General features: G+C 52.1%; 1 long non-coding RNA gene across 2 annotated transcripts; it reads right to left on the reverse strand.

Moving 5' to 3' along the window:
- Positions 1-3,979: 3,979 nt before the first annotated feature.
- Positions 3,980-5,613, reverse strand: LOC114000734. 2 transcript variants are annotated; one of them, XR_005566450.1, is made up of 4 exons: positions 5,226-5,613; positions 4,997-5,147; positions 4,650-4,911; positions 3,980-4,539 (listed from the first exon to the last, which is right to left on the reverse strand). It is a non-coding gene; the product is annotated as an uncharacterized LOC114000734 (long non-coding RNA). The 2 variants fall into 2 exon arrangements; XR_003545360.2 differs by having other exon boundaries at positions 4,997-5,613.
- Positions 5,614-6,581: the final 968 nt, after the last annotated feature.

A 6,581-nucleotide genomic window follows, 5' to 3' on the forward strand; every position in this document is an offset into this window, starting at 1 on the left:
TTTGCTGTGATCCATTTTTGCCATCGAAAAGTTTTTGGGTGTATCAGAGAACAGACCCAGAGGCTGCGTCTCTAGGCCTGAAACTTGAGAACTGCCAAAATTTTGGCCCTTTTTCCAGGATTGAGTTGGGCAAGAGCAATACATGGAGAGGCATCAGTAAGACCAAGGTCCCCAAAGGTGAGGAGAAGGGTGCAGATGTGAGGTCTGCATTTAACCTGCACAGAGGAGGAGGAATCTGTGCTGTGGAAGGCTGTGATGTGATGATGAAGAAGGTATAGGAGAAGAGGAAAGTGTGGCAGTAAAACTACACAGTTCCTCTTGTTTCCTCCCAGTCCTTGGCCATCTGATCTCCTGGAAAGTCCAGATTTGGATTTTAGGCTCGAGCACAACAACACAGGCTCCAGCCAAATTTATCCTCCACCCTTTGATCCTCCCACAGCTACGAGCACTTCCAGTGGGCATCCACAGCAGCTGGGTATGACCCTGTGCTGCCCAGGAATAGACAGAATAAGCCATTTTTCCAGGGGTCAGGGAGGAAGTCTGAGCTGGAGCCAAGAATAGAGCCCCGCTCCGTTCAGCTCCCGGCCGCTCCCTGCTCCTTTTCTTCTTCTCAGGGAGCAGCAAGACAAATAGCAGGACACATCGAATCTGCTGGGATCAGGAGCCGAGTCAAAGGTCAGGGCTTGGGCACAAAGAGGGTTCTGTTTACAAGGCACTAATCTGGGCTGCTGCTGAGCACGAGAATGGGTTTGGACGCAGATGGGGCCGGGGCAGGAGGTCGTGGCAGTGCGACGATGACCATAGAATTGTAGAACCACAGAATCACAGAATCATAGAATCATAGAATCATAGAATCACAGAATCAGCTGTGTTGGAAAAGCCCTCTGAGATCATCCAGACCAACCCTTGATCCAACCCTGCTGTGGTTCCCAGCCCATGGCACTGATGCCACATCCAGTCTGTCCTTAAACACCTCCAGGGACGGGGACTCCACCCCCTCCCTGGGCAGCCCATTCCAATGCCTGATCACTCTCTCTGTAAAAAATTTCTTCCTGATGTCCAACCTGCCCCTGCCCTGGCCCAGCTTGAGGCCATGCCCTTTTGTCCTACTGCTGGTTCCCTGGAGCAGAGCCCGACCCCCCCCGGCTCCCCCCTCCTGTCAGGGAGTTGCAGAGAGTGAGGAGGTCTCCCCTGAGCCTCCTCCTCTCCAGGCTGAACAATCCCAGCTCCCTCATGATGATCTACTTTGGAGGAAAGACACTTGGAGAGATGGGAGTGTGAAGGGATGAATGGGTGGACATTGTGCAGGTTGCAGCTCTGCTGATGGGACAGCACATCCTGCTGTCATGGTCACCAGGAGGAGCCAAGGGTGGCTCAAGTTTCCCTTCTAACCCTGACTCTTGGTGTCACCTCGCACCACCTGAGCAATGTGGGTGTGTCCTGCTGGCTGTGCACCCCCACAACCTGAGTTTTCATCCCTGTAGATCTCTACACCACAATTCCCATCACTTTCCCATCGTTTCTGTCATGCTGCAGCCTCATGGAGGGTCTAATTGCCCTTGCTGCTCCAGCACTTCCATCCACCCTCACCCTTCCTCGGTAGCTGGGGGTCTTTGAGGAGATGTGCAGCACTGTCCTTCTGACCAGGGGAGGTTTTAGAGGGTCCCCTGTATAATCATTTTTGGAAGATGAAGGGGACAGCAGCCTGGTGTAGATCCACCAGAGTGAAAGGCAGGGAGAGCTAAGAGGGGAAGGAAGCAGAACCAACTCTGGCTTTGAGGTTTAACTCAGGCTCTCTCTGTAGCATCTCTTTAGTGAATCCATGCACTGGTGGGTGCTGCTCGCTGGCCTTCAAGCTGCCTTTTCACCACCCTGGTGTGCTGCCTCCAGAGGGGACTTTGTGGGGCTCATTGGAGGCCAGACTTACCAGCCTGTGCTGAGGGGCTGCAGCAATGTGGCTTTTTCGTCCACTCAGCACCATTTGGAGCCCTTTACTCACAGAGAACGACCTGGAGCTCCAAATCCCACCCTCAGACTTGAGCATTTGGTGCCTGTGTGGGCTTAGCTGGTTTTTGATCACTGAAGGTCCCTAAAATGCATATGTATTAATGACTGGCCATTGTTATTCCTCTGATAACCATCCCCACGGTGCAGGACAGGGGAACAGGGTCATTGCCCTCCTGGCATCCCTGCAACCTTCCCCATTCCCACAGAAGCACAGAATGTGCTGAGTTGGAAGGGACCCACAAGGATCATCGAGTCCAATCCTCAGCCCTGCACAGGACCATCACCAGGATTCACACCATGGGCCTGAGAGGATCATCCAAACACTCCTTGAGCTCTGGCAGCCTTGGTGCTGTGACCACTGCCCTGGGGAGCCTGTTCAGTGCCCAACCACCCTCTGGGTGAAGACCCTCTTTCTAATATCCAACCTAAACCTCCTCTGACCCCTGAATCTGTGTGACCTTCTGAATCTGTGTTGTCTCATCCTGCACAAGCCTCTGAACTCCATGTTGGAGGACAGAATTTGGTGGGTGCTGTCTGGTCAGGCGGTTCTGCAACTAAACAGTGATGCCTCCCCCCCCTTAGGACAAACCTTTTGAAGGATACAAATTATGAAATTATGGAAGTATGAAATTATGAGACTCATAATTTCCCAGCACGCAGCCTCTTGTCCTGGGCCCAGCTGGAGAGGAGCTGTCTGCGGAGAGCTCGGGTTTAATTCACTCCCTGGCTGTATCATCTGCTCCCACGTGCCAGTTACCATTAGAAGCCTCTTCTAGGATGTCTGAGAGCTGTCATTCATTACACACAGAAACTATAAGATGAAATCTATAGCTGCAGTTCAGTGCAGGGTAATTCACCAGGGCTTGCCTGGTGGAGCCGGGAGCTAATGCTGTTAAAACACGACTCTTCCTGCAGAAAGCAACCCTTTAATGACTCTCAAATGCAGCTTAGACAACAACTACACCACTTACATCCTCTCCATAGACACAGACTCTGCTAAATGGATTAACTGCTTAGTGAACTCTCCCGGTGTGGTGGCCAAGCTCCGACCTTATAATGGACCAATTAAAAGGTCATCGTTACTTATGGTCGCAGCTTCCTTCCAGAAAAGCTGCCACGCTCCCCTCTGGCACTGCAGGCCACCAAAGGCAGCTATTGACAGTTTAATGTGTTAAAAATGGAGCAATAAATTAATCTTCTGGATTCCTCTTTCCTTTCTGGAAAGCACCAAAGGGTTAATGCCAGAGATGGCCGCAAAGGAAGCACAGGCAGCAATAAAACCTTGTTGCCAAGGCTTTATCACGAAACTCTTTCCATGGGGAGAGGTGTCTTGTCACCTGGTCTGTCACTGAGCTCAGCCAGGCTGGGTTCACACCAGACAGCTCCTGTGCCCATCCAAGTGGTGCCATCCTTGGGCTTGCCAGCTAGAAAAGGCTTTTCATGTTGTTCCTGAGCAGAACAAAGCAAACCAGCCCCTACCAGGCCTTGTCCACGGGGTTTGTTACACCCTGGTCCTGCCCCATCTCACAACGGGAAGGTTCCCAGGTCCTTGCACGTGTGACGCCCCTCAATCCATGGTTAAATCTCCATGTCCACTGCAGGAGAACCCAAGAAATTTCTGTGCTACATACCAAGCCACCCAGATGGCTGATTTCAGGGATGCTTGTTTTCCCCCAGGCTGTTTAAAGAAACCCAGCTGGGGAGGAGAGATGAAACCTTCCCCATCTTTGGAGGACTCTCCCATCCTGCTTTTTTTTTTTTTTTAATATTTTTTTGGCAAGCAGCAGGGGGGTTAATCCCAAGCAGAAGCATTGCAATCCTTCTGCTGTCACCTGCCTGTCGGGTGCCTAACCTTGAATGATGCTCCCTGGCATCCCAAAGGACTTCCTCTGATTGATTGATCCCTATCCAAGTTGGCGGATGAGGGAGGATATTTACTACACAGTGGAGAGCCCTTCAGAAGGATGTTTTATTAAGGCAGCTCAGAAAACAGGAAATGCAATAAAGCACCAGAAGACAAACCAAGAGAGGTAAATGTTCCCTCCTGCCTGTGGGAATGGACCAAGAGCCGTAATCCCCCGGCCTGCACACTCACATAGGTCAATCCTTGGCCAGCACCTGCAGAAAGGGGTGGCTTCTGCTTTCCAGCTGATGTATTGACCCAATAAAAGGTATTATTACATTGCCTATCACTGCTGACTACGGGAGAGTGTTTTGAAGAGAGTGATGGCTCCCTTCGGAGAGGCACAGAGCAGGAATGAGCGTGTATGGATGCGGGAGAGATTCCTCCTTCTGGAGAGAGCAGAGCTCTCCAAAGACAGTCAACTGGATTGTTTTTACTGCAGTATATCAGGAACAGCTTCTTGTCTTCTGGAGTGGATTTTGGAGAAAGGGGAAGGCAGCTTTTTGTGGTTTTAATTGAGGCGCAGTCTGTAACAGCACAGCAAGTTTAGATCCCAAGGGCGGATGTTCTCTGCTCCTGTTTGTTCCAGTGAGGCAGCTCCAAGTCTGTTTTTATCAGCAAATTGACTCCTGCAGATGATGTGGGGTGAGCCCTCGGGTCAGAAACGTGCTCTTTGCCACCGCAGGTGTGCCTGTGTGCGCTCTCACACACACAGAGGCACACGCCTGCTCCTGCTCACCTTTCCCCGCGCAGCGCACGCTTCTTCCATAGCAATGAGGAAATATGGGATTTAAGAGCCTCTGGGATTTCTCCCGGGGCTTTGCTGTTTGTTTGATCCAGTGGCTCTGTATGTGAAATGCATGAGCAGCCCAGACTCCAGCACAGCTCCTCTCCCTTCTCCTCGGGTACTCTGAGCACGAGGGTTTTCCCTTCCCCCTGGTCCTGCAACTCTCAGTGCAGCAGCCTGGCATCATTTATGGGCTGGGAAGTGGTTTCACCTCCTAGCCAGGATATAAAGTGGTGGTTAAAACCTGTTCTCAGGTGATGGAGGAGGTGGCAATCTCGGGGGTGAGATGCATCACCCACCTTGTCCCACCCGCAGGGCTCAGAGCTCTGGGGCTCGTGGCAGCAGGAGCTTTCCCACATGGATCCTGTGTGTCTGGTCAATGGGGTCACCTCTGTCCCATTACCGTGGGGGCCCAGACGTGCCTCATTGCTCAATCCTGAAGTTCATTACCTGGAATTATGCACAACAAGGGGCCAGGCTGTAAGAACACAGACGTGCATCTGCTCTCGGCAGCATAATCCTTCCCACCTCCGCTCCTGCCACAGGATCCGTGCAACAGCTTCAAGGCAGGACCCCGCGGGATTAGCTGGACCCGGTTTTGTTCCCTCAGCTGGAGGTGTGCGGATTACAAGGAGGGGCGCGTGGCAGATTAGTCGGCGCTGATTATCTCATTCACAAAAAACCGTTCCTTTTGAAACTTCAAATGGCGCTTCTGAGCTTTGTGATGCAAGGAGAGACGGAGAGGGATGCTAAGCCATTCAATCGGGAGCTTTTGTGGCCAAACGCGCTGGAAATGCCACGGTGATTATAAAACTTGCTTCGCATCCCCAGCGCTTTGTGCCTGCCAGGCTGGCAAACACCCCTCCCCCTTTCTATTAAGTTTTATTTTCATAAAGGTTTATATTGTATATATATTACATACGTGCGGGCGCAGGCAACACCGAGAGGAGCTAATAGCAGTTTTAAATTCCAAACGGATTTTTCCTTCCTATAAATCACGGAGTAAATTTTGCCGGAAAACAACCTCCCCCTCCCCACCCCATCACGTCTGTGGCTGGAGGGGGCAGCAGACCAGGACGCTCAGCTCACACTGATCAGCCAGGACTCCACATCAGTCTCCTCTGCCCCGAAAACATTCGCAGCAGAGGTCAGGGCTGGTGCAGCAGCAGCCCGAGGTAATTCCAGTCGAGATGCCGGCCGCAACCCGGAGGTGAGACAAGGAAGAAAAGGAGAGGAGCTGGCAGGGAGGGAGTGTTAATGGAAGAGTTTCCACTGCCTGAGCTCTGGATGAAGGCTCCTGGTGGTCTTTAGTTACCTCTGACAAGTCCTCGTGCCGCTGGATGTAAAAGCAAGTGCCAAGTGTGTGTCACCAACACGTGGCCTGTGCTTGGAGCTGATGCACTCCCAGCACATGGGGTCGTGCTGAGAGCTCTGTTTTCCTCCTTCCCCCCTTATTTTTCACTCTAATCCATTCTCACCTCATGCTGTCTCTCCAGCTCTGCCACTCCCTTTTCCATGAGAGCTGGGGAGAGGCAGAGCAGCACCCATCCGCTCGGTCTGTGGTGGTGCCAGTGCTGAGGCACAAGACAAGCCAGGGGAGAGCCACTCCCTGCCAGCTCCTCATGCAAAATTCCTGTGGTGAAATCAACCCCTTGGTCCTCACATCTCCAGCCTGCAGGAGCCCAGCTCTGCTTCACCACTCTCCATCCATCTATCCGTCCACCTGGGGGTCCTCCAGCAATTCCCTCTTAGGATGCAGCTCACAGTCAACTGTTAGAGGCTTTTTGGGGTCTTCTGCATTGGGACTCTACCTCTGTGCATCAAATACAGGAGGATGGAGAGCAGCTGAGACATCAGGATATTCATCATGCTCCTTTCTAACCA

This window comes from Pipra filicauda, unplaced genomic scaffold, assembly GCF_003945595.2.
Source record: "Pipra filicauda isolate LSUMZ 115617 unplaced genomic scaffold, ASM394559v2 scaffold717_size297095_pilon, whole genome shotgun sequence".
Taxonomy (NCBI): Eukaryota; Metazoa; Chordata; class Aves; order Passeriformes; family Pipridae; genus Pipra; species Pipra filicauda.